Below are 9,021 nucleotides of genomic sequence, written 5' to 3' on the forward strand. Positions count from 1 at the left end.
CTTTCACACCAGGAGCAGGTGGATGCTGCATTTTCCCAGATGAGAAATACATCTTTGTTCAGGAAATGTGATCTCGCAACTGAGGGAAACTGTGAGTGTGCCCAAACAAGTGAGAAATGCATACGTGTTGCACAATAAATCCCAAGGCTTCAAGAGGACCAAAACTTTGAATGTTTGGAAGACCACTTGGCGAGATTTAATTTAATTTCCTGCATTCCCATGTTTATGTGTATTTCGTCTGAGTGAAATTCACAAAGCAAACTAGCTCCAACCTCCAACCCTTTGTGCTCACTTGTATACTAAGGAGTAAATAAAGCATTTTCTGGGAACAGAGATGCATCTGGTAACACTATATTTAGGAAGCATTTAAAGAAATGAGAAAATAAACAAGAACATAATTCTGCATATGTCCAATAAACACAGCTTGATTTTGATACCTACGGCTACATTGACCCTGGAAAATCATGGAACATAGCATTAATTCCACCTGCCCTCACCCAGAAAAGTATGCAAGGCTTAAAAATAATGCATCTATCTATCTATATATATGTCAGCCTGCCTATATTTAGGAACCCTTAGCCCATGAGAACTAGACACTGCTGTGATAATAGTAGTAGTGGGTGTGCAACAGGAAATCCATTTTTCCCCCATGGACGGAAGACTGGTCCCCACAGATGCTAAAAATGCAGAATAGCTGGGGAAAATGCCCTCCTGAACTCCACCTGAACTTTGGTATGTCTGTTTCACAAAAAGTAGAGCTTAAAAATAATCTGATGAATTACCTGCACATTATTTTGAGAAAAGTGCAGACAGATTTATGTGTCTAGTAGCCTGCTTCTTTTCTGGTACGAGTTGCAATGAAATAAATTAATATTGTTTGGTTTCAATATAGACAACTGGCATATACCGGTGAGTTCCTCAATCCAGGGGGAAATGAAGTAGCCATAGCATCTCCTGGCTGGTCTTTTCCCAGGCATTTTATTTATCCCTTTCCCTGCCTTCTCCATCAAGTTGGATTCCAGGTGAGCTACATAGAAGGGGGGCGAGAACGGGGGCCCAGGATAGTCACAAGCTAGAGAAGCTGGCTCATTTCCAGCCGCACTGGGAAAGTTAGAGAAATGTGCATATTCTGCCCAGTGCAGCCCAACAATTCTAACAGAAATGAAAGATGCTTGCAGTGGTGGAGCAAGGTTGACGTTGGAGCCAGTATCAAAACTGCCAATAGTGTGATGTCATTATACAAACTGGCCCATGGAATAGTATATGTAGTTCTAGTAGCCGCACCTCGAAACGGATATTGCAGAGCTGGAAGAGGAGCAGAAAAGAGCAACCAAAATGATCAGGGGCTGGTGCATCTTTCCTGGCACCTCACTTTCCCTAATGGTAGGTTGGGATTAGTTTCATGGAGATTAATACTATCAGTGACTGTTAGCCATGATGACTATATATGGATGTCTGCAGGTTCAGAGCCAGAATGCCTCTCAGTACTGGCTGTTGGTATGGAACCACAGGCCTTAGCTAGACCTAAAGATTATCCCAGGCAAATGGAGGGGTTGTCCCTGCCTGCTCCCAGGATCCCATGTATGTCATTTGGATGCACAGGGATGATCCCGGGACAATCCCGGGATATAGGCCTGGTCTAACTATGGCCTCAGTCTAATTTCAGAAGCCCTCTGCATGTAATCATTTCAGACCTCTGGCAAGAGCAAGCTGTCCCTTGCCTGGCACAGTGCTGGGCAGGAAGGAAGAGAGAGAAAGAGAAAAGTGTATATCAGAAAGAGAGAGAGAGAGAGAGGAAAAGAGATGGCAGAAGGGGAAAAGGGGTGACCCTCTCGCTTTTTGCTCTGGCCCTGCCCATGACTAGCTTCAGCACCAGCCGCTACTAGGAATGTTGGAGAAATCCAGAATGGAACCAAACGAGTTCAGATTTTTATGAAGCCAACTCAATATCCGCAGCAGACCAGTTCTCCCCCTGTCAGGTGGACCATTTCCCCAACCTTTGGGGATTTTGCGCAAATTTTGTGGTAGAAAAATAGACCCCAAACAAAAACAAAACAAAAACACCTTGACCAAAAACATGCCTTTCCCCCCATAGGCTAAAGCATGAAAACATGCGTTTTGGGAGAACTAGGGCATTGGGGAAGGGGGGTGTTGGGCAGGAGCGAATTTGTGCAAATTCAGACGTGCGCAAATTTGGAAACTAAAAACCTGATCAAGTCTATAGGTGGGTGGCAGAATGAAAGATGCCTGACAACCCTCAAAATGCTGACGGAACAGATTTTACTCAGTCTGTACATTCCAGGGCACCACTGACAGAAAGAATCGTTGCCCACACATGGTCTACTGAAGCCCCCTCTTGCTTCAGGAAATCCATTACTGCAGCACTACAACATATAACACTATTTTAGATGGAACCTAAGGCCTTCGGTCCATCTAGCCTCTGAGAGATAGGTCAGTCTGAGAAATCTGAAATGAATTCAAATGACTTTGGATTTCTACGAATTCAAACCATGGATTCTGCAGCAGACCAATATGAGCCAAAAGTGTGATATGGCTGCAAGGAAGGCAAATGCTATTTTGGGCTGCATTAATAGAAGTATAGTTTCCAAATCACGTGAGGTACTGGTTCCTCTCTATTCGGCCCTGGTTAGGCCCCATCTTGAGTATTGCATCCAGTTCTGGGCACCACACTTCAAGAAGGACGCAGACAAGCTGGAGCGTGTTCAGAGGAGGGCAACCAGGATGATCAGGGGTCTGGAAACAAAGCCCTATGAAGAGAGACTGAAAGAACTCAGCATGTTTAGCCTGGAGCAGAGAAGATTGAGGGGAGACATGATAGCACTCTTCAAATATTTAAAAGGTTGTCACACAGAGGAGGGCCAGGATCTCTTCTCGATCCTCCCAGAGTGCAGGACACGGAATAACGGGCTCAAGTTACAGGAAGCCAGATTCCGGCTGGACATCAGGAAAAACTTCCTGACTGTTAGAGCAGTACGACAATGGAACCAGCTACCTAGGGAGGTTGTGGGCTCTCCCACACTAGAGGCATTCAAGAGGCAGCTGTACAACCATCTGTCAGGGATGCTTTAGGGTGGATTCCTGCATTGAGCAGGGGGTTAGACTCGATGGCCTTATAGCCCCCTTCCAACTCTACTATTCTATGATTCTATGATTTTATCTTCCGAGTTGTGCTGATTCCGTGGACCATTTCATAACTTTCTGTAATTGTCTGCCAATTTAGTCATCCAAACGTTAGTGGGAAATATGCCAACAGATACACTCTTTTTTAAAAAAAAACCCACCCCCCCAGTGGTTTATACATCTTGGCTTCCAGTCTGTTTCCGGGCACAATTCAAAGTGCTGGTTATGACCTATAAAGCCCAATATGGTTTGGGTCCAGGTTATTTGAAAGAACGTATTCTCCCTTATGAGCCTGCCCGTGCTTTGAGATCTTCTGGAGAAGCCCTTCTTTCAGTCCCTCCTTCTTCACAGGCACGCTTGGTGGGAACATGGCAGAGGGCCTTCTCGGTGGCTGCTCTGGTGCTCTGGAACTCTCTTCCTGGGGAAGCTAGGCTGGCTCCCTCCTTGATGGGCTTTCGGAAGCAGGCTAAAACTTTTTTGTTCCAGCAGGCCTTTGGAGAATAATCTGGCCCTCCATCTATGTTAATGTCTTATAATTTTGTTGTGTATTTTAAATGTTTATGGTTTTGTTTCCCCCCTCCATATATATTTTAAACTTTGTAAGGCCGCCTTGAGGCCCAGCATTGGGCAAAAGGTGGGATACAAATAATAATAATAATAATAATAATAATAATAATAATAATAATAATAATAATAATCTTAGATCTCTTCAGCCTCCAATGTGTAGCACTAAGAAAAATACACAAAATATTGTGTACCAGCAAAAGTTAGGTAAATTGTAGCAGACTTTTTTTGCATACATTTCCAAAGGGGTGTATGGAATCCGATTCTGTCATGAGCAGATGACGGAAAGAAGGATGTCTAACAATTTTTGAAAAGCACACGGACTGGATTAAATCAAATTTGTACCCCCCTGCTTTGAAGCCCTTAATACCCACTCTGACTGGCAGCAGCTTTCCTGGTTCTCAAGGACAGTCTTTTGAAGTGTTGCTACTTAAGATACTTTCGACCTGAGATGCCATCAATTGAGCAAGGCACTTTTAGCATATATGGCTGCTTTCTCCAACCTGCTGCTGTCCAGATGCTTTGGATGACACCTCCTAGTATTCCTCAGCCAATGAAAGCTGAAGTACAAAGCATTGGGAAGGCATCAGGCCGGGGAAGGCTGATAGAAGGCTTGCGATCTAAAGCTGAGCGACAGCCTGTCGCTTTGTTCCTGAGCAAACGGTCAGGTTTATAGCTCCTTTGCACGGCTTGCTGCCATTTCTCACCTCCTGCCCATGAGACTCAGCATGCCACTCTGGGTAATTGAAAGGTAAGATGAAAACAGTAGAGTCCCTTCTTTCAAGTCTTCCCCCCCTCAACACTCCCCCCCCATCCGCTCTCCTTCTCACACCTCTTCAATAAATGTCACTTCACACTAAAGACATCCATCCTTCTGCTAGACACAGCGTTTAAAAACTCCCCGAAGATTATACAGTGCCGTTTGGGGAGAAAGTAAGTTTAATGCCTTGTGACAATGAATCAATATGGATTTTATTAAAGCTTTCAGAAAGACATCTTGAGGCATCTATAATGTGTGATGCATTCAGGGTTCAGCCAGCCACAGATGGCTTTTTATATCCCTTGCTCCTGCACTTTCCTGGGGACTAAGTATACATTTGAGACGGCAGGAATGGATCCAACACTGTCTTGGAAAACTCCGGAATCAGCAGTTTAAGAAAGAAATGCACCATGTGGAATAGTAATTCAGAAAGCCCGAGTAGAATGATTGTATGTCGGGGGTATCAGAGATTCATTGAAGTGGCCTAGAGAGGCAATTCCTTTGGCCTGACATGTTTTCAGAGCTCCTGCAGAAATGGTTAGTTGTGGCCATGGCAAAGCTCCCTGGTGCAATTTCTAGTGAGGAGGTAATCTGCATTATCAAATGAATATGAAGATAAGACTGCATATAGGAGCAGAAGAAGAGACGAGGGTGTTGACTTAGGGTGGTTACTTATACCATGCCCCAAGGAAAGAGGAAGTGTGCCACCAAAAAAGAGGGCAGAGCTCTGCATTAAATTTGCTTAAGCTAATTGTTGCAGGGTGGAGTGACCATACCGGGAGCCTGCCCCACCCATCCCACAAACACAGGGAGAATGACGGTATCAGTTCCGAAATCTTTGTAGGACACACCACAACTAGGGTGGCTGGGATCTCCCTGTTTGTATGTGTTTATTTCAGATAAAAACAAAAGTACAGAGAACAATGTTGCACTCACACATCCCAAGGAAAACATCCGTTTCATAGGATAGGGATGATATTTCTTCCAGAAGGCTAAAGTCCATTCCCACTGAGGTCCCAAGTCAAGGCAGCAACTGGCTCCAAGGAGGCCCAGTTGGAACCAGTGGCTTCTACTACGGAGGCAGCCCTGGCAGAGGAGAATTCAGCTGGCAAAAGGAACACTTTATTGTCTCAGTGAAAGGAGCAGGCATTTCCTGTTGTCTGCGCCTTAGTGGATCACCATCCTGCCCTATAAGTACAGGTTTGTTGGCTTGTTTGTTTGTTTGAAATCAGGCTCAGCGTACTCCTCCTGCCTTCACGCCAACCCTTAAGCTGGATGCAAAGTGCAGTTGTAACATGAGTTCAGTTTGCACAGCTGTACGACAGCTGTTCAGGAACTCAGCATTGCCCTGGGAAATGAACTTCAGTGGCTGCCCAACTTTCTGGTATACTGATGGATCTGCACATACTGAAATCATAGAATCATAGAATAGTAGAGTTGGAAGGGGGCTATAAGGCCATCAAGTCCAACCTCCCAGCTCAATGCAGGAATCCACCCTAAAGCATCCCTGACAGATGGTTGTACAGCTGCTTCTTGAATACCTCTAGTGTGAGAGAGCCCACGGCCTACGTAACTGGTTCCATTGTCGTACTGCTCTAACAGTCAGGAAGTTTTTCCTGATGTCCAACCGGAATCTGGTTTCCTGTAACTTGAGCCCGTTAGTCCGCGTCCCACACTCTGGGAAGATTGAGAAGAGATCCTGGCCCTCCTCTGTGTGACAACCTTTTAAGTATTTGAAGAGTGCTATCATGTCTCCCCTCAATCTTCTTTTCTCCAGGCTAAACATGCCCAGTTGTTTCAGTCTCTCTTCATAGGGCTTTGTTTCCAGACCCCTGATCATCCTGGTTGCCCTCCTCTGAACATGCCCCAGCTTGGGTCAAGCTGGCTGCTAAGTGGTGCTCTGCGGGATGTTGCACTGCTACACGCATGTGCAAATGCAAGTTTAGAAGTAATGGCTACAATTTAAATAGAAATACTGCCTCCACGTTTTCTCCCTCTATTTGGTAACTGGCAAATAGAGGGAGAAAACTTGGAGGCAGTGACAGACTTTATATTTCTGGGCGCAAAGATTACTGCAGACACTGACTGCAGCCGGGAAATCAGAAGACGTTGACTTCTTGGGAGGAGAGCAATGACAAATCTTGATAAAATAGTTAAGAGCAGAGACACCACACTGACAACAAAGGTCCGCATAGTTAAAGCAATGGTATTCCCCGTAGTAACCTATGGCTGTGAGAGCTGAACCATAAGGAAAGCTGAGCGAAGGAAGATAGATGCTTTTGAACTGTGGTGTTGGAGGAAAATTCTGAGAGTGCCTTGGATTGCAAGAAGATCAAACCAGTCCATACTCCAGGAAATAAAGCCAGTCTGCTCACTTGAGGGAATGGTATTAAAGGCAAAACTGAAGTACTTTGGCCACATAATGAGAAGACAGGATAGCCTGGAGAAGAGGCTGATGCTAGGGAAAGTGGAAGGCAAAAGGAAGAGGGGCTGACCAAGGGCAAGATGGATGGATGATATTCTGGAGGTGACAGACTTGACCTTGGGGGAGCTAGGGGTGGCGACAGCCGACAGAAAGCTCTGGCGTGGGCTGGTCCATGAAGTCACGAAGAGTCGGAAACGACTGAACGAATAAACAACAAACAATAGATCTCCCCAAAGTAGGGACGACTGTGACCAGGTGGCCTGTATGCCCACTCAGCCTGCTGTTGATCTTCAAGGCCCTTGCTTTCCTTTCTTATATTTATTTATCTTCAGAAACATAGGAAGCTCCCTCATACTGAGGGATTATGAGAAATTTGTTTCAATTTGGTTTTGATCAGGATTTAAGCAGTTTGCACTTTCTGGACCAAACACAGACTCAGACACAATCTGCAGTCAAAGTCTGTATATTTCTGAGCTTGCAATGGGATTCACGGAATCAAAGAAAATGTATTTGATAGCATGTGTACACTGGGAATAAATGTGCATGAAAAACTAAGCCCTTTTGAAAAAATGTGCACAAATACAGTTCAGTCAATGGGACAAGGTTGCGTCCATTTCAAAGATGCACACAACTGATGCATACATTGGAAAAATATAAACACGGAGGCTCTCTGGGTTAAGGTTGCCAACTGATCAGAAAAATGAATGAAAGAAAGAATGACCTGGCTCTTTAACAGAGATTTGATGCATAGGTCAGAATAGTCAGATTGAAATCAATTGGACAAGTTTCCCATGGCTAACGTAAGTCTCATTGGTTTCAATGGATATAGTGTAAGCATGATTAAATCTAGATCCAACCTAACATTGGACTCGATCAACAATGGTCTGACTCAGGCCTAATCTACACCAAGCAGGATATTGCAGTATGAAAGTGGTATATAAAAAGCAGCAGCTACTGCTTTATAGCAGTATTGAAGTGCACTGACAATGGTTGGGGCCCATTGACACATACCGCTATATCCTGCTTGGTGTGGCTCCTGCCTTTTATATATCACTTTCATACCGCTTTCATAGCACAATATCCTGCTTGGTGTAGATTAGGCCTCAGTGTAATTCAGCTTCATGTGTTCATAACTTTAGCCCTATCCAGCCCCTCCGTCTATGACCTTACCACATTGAGCAGGAAGGTCTGAAAGGAGACTGTAACCCAATTCAGTTCCCCATGAGTGGGAGACCTGATCATGCCGGGTTCCTATTCACAGGGAGAATTGTAAGCACATTCATGAGTGCCACCACTAGAGGCTGGTGGTTCTGATTTTGGTGGGGCTGTGTATCCATTGTGGTTTTCAGTCAGAACCAGCCAGAACTCTAAAGGTGCTATGCAAGGTGCCGAACCTTTGGCTGGTTCTGACTGAAAACCAGAATGAATTCACAGCCCCACCAATGTCAGAGCCACCAGCCTCCACTGATTGCACTTTCCCTTTACAATTCCCCACTCAGAGTGAGAAAATCATGGCATGGAGGTGACAGGGCCCATCCACAATTAGATATCTGAATGCCTCCGTAGAGCTTTTTGTGTACTCAGAAACAACGACCAAAGAAAGAAACCACAGATAAGTGGGGGAGAAATGTAATGATCAAAATCCAACTTGAAAACCCATCTTTTAAATATGGTACATTCATGTTCCAAAACAATACATCATGTACAGCTTCTTAATTATATACTCTCACCATGTAACTTTTGAATAAAAATAATAATAGCTAAGTTAGGAAATTATATCCAGCAGATATCCCAAACTATACAGAAAAACCTAAGAAACAATCTTTAAAAATCCACAGAAGAATGAAGGAAGGGTCCATTATGAAATGTCACATATGTGCAGCTTATAAATACACCTCCTCATCCTTTTTAGCTTGAAAATAAACAGTGTACATTCCATTCCTCTTTTCCCCTAAATGTGAGGGTGGAAACAGATGAAAAGTGTCTTCCTGATGGTCCCATCAACATCCAAAGTCAGCCAACAGTCCGTGCAAAAAACTAAGCATTGAGTTGTTCCGGCTGCTGAGCTGAACTCACCATCATTCTGCATCCAACACACATTTCATATTTCACTAGGAAGGAGCCAAAGATT

The sequence above is a fragment of the Elgaria multicarinata genome, chromosome 7 (genome assembly GCF_023053635.1).
Source record: "Elgaria multicarinata webbii isolate HBS135686 ecotype San Diego chromosome 7, rElgMul1.1.pri, whole genome shotgun sequence".
Taxonomy (NCBI): Eukaryota; Metazoa; Chordata; class Lepidosauria; order Squamata; family Anguidae; genus Elgaria; species Elgaria multicarinata.